The 496-nt window shown below is 36.5% G+C and overlaps 1 pseudogene; it reads right to left on the reverse strand.

The window, feature by feature from the left end:
* Window positions 1-59: 59 nt before the first annotated feature.
* On the reverse strand, window positions 60-178 carry LOC112469089 (annotated as a pseudogene).
* Between the last annotated feature and the right edge of the window lie 318 nt (window positions 179-496).

A 496-nucleotide genomic window follows, 5' to 3' on the forward strand; every position in this document is an offset into this window, starting at 1 on the left:
TTGACCTCACAGATTGCAAGGACCTTGTCAGCTTACAATCTCTTATTTTTTATTTCTTATGCCTACAGCACCTGGTCTTCCTAGGTGGTCTCCCATCCAACTACTAACCAGGACTGACCCCGCTTAGCTTCTGAGATCAGACGGGATTGGGCTTGTTCAGGGTGGCATGGCCGTAGACTTATTTTTATTTGCTTTATTACATGTGGGTAGAGTTTGGGTGGTTGTGGCAAATAATGGTAATTGTTTTCTCTTTATCATTTCCTAATAGCCGATATAACCTAGTGCAAATTGCATTTTCTAAGGATTCTTTCTGCTTGAGGGACCTATTAATAATTGACAGCATTGTTAAGAATTTTAAAAATTATCTGTGAAAAGATTCGTTAGTAACTTAGTTCTGATTAAGTATAACAAGTGTTACATTTGTTTACATACTAACAGTTGCCTTTTAATTTAACTGCCATACTTGCTAATTTTTGATTTCTACTTATTCCTCCTA

Source organism: Pteropus alecto, unplaced genomic scaffold, assembly GCF_000325575.1.
Source record: "Pteropus alecto unplaced genomic scaffold, ASM32557v1 scaffold106, whole genome shotgun sequence".
In the NCBI taxonomy this organism is placed as follows: Eukaryota; Metazoa; Chordata; class Mammalia; order Chiroptera; family Pteropodidae; genus Pteropus; species Pteropus alecto.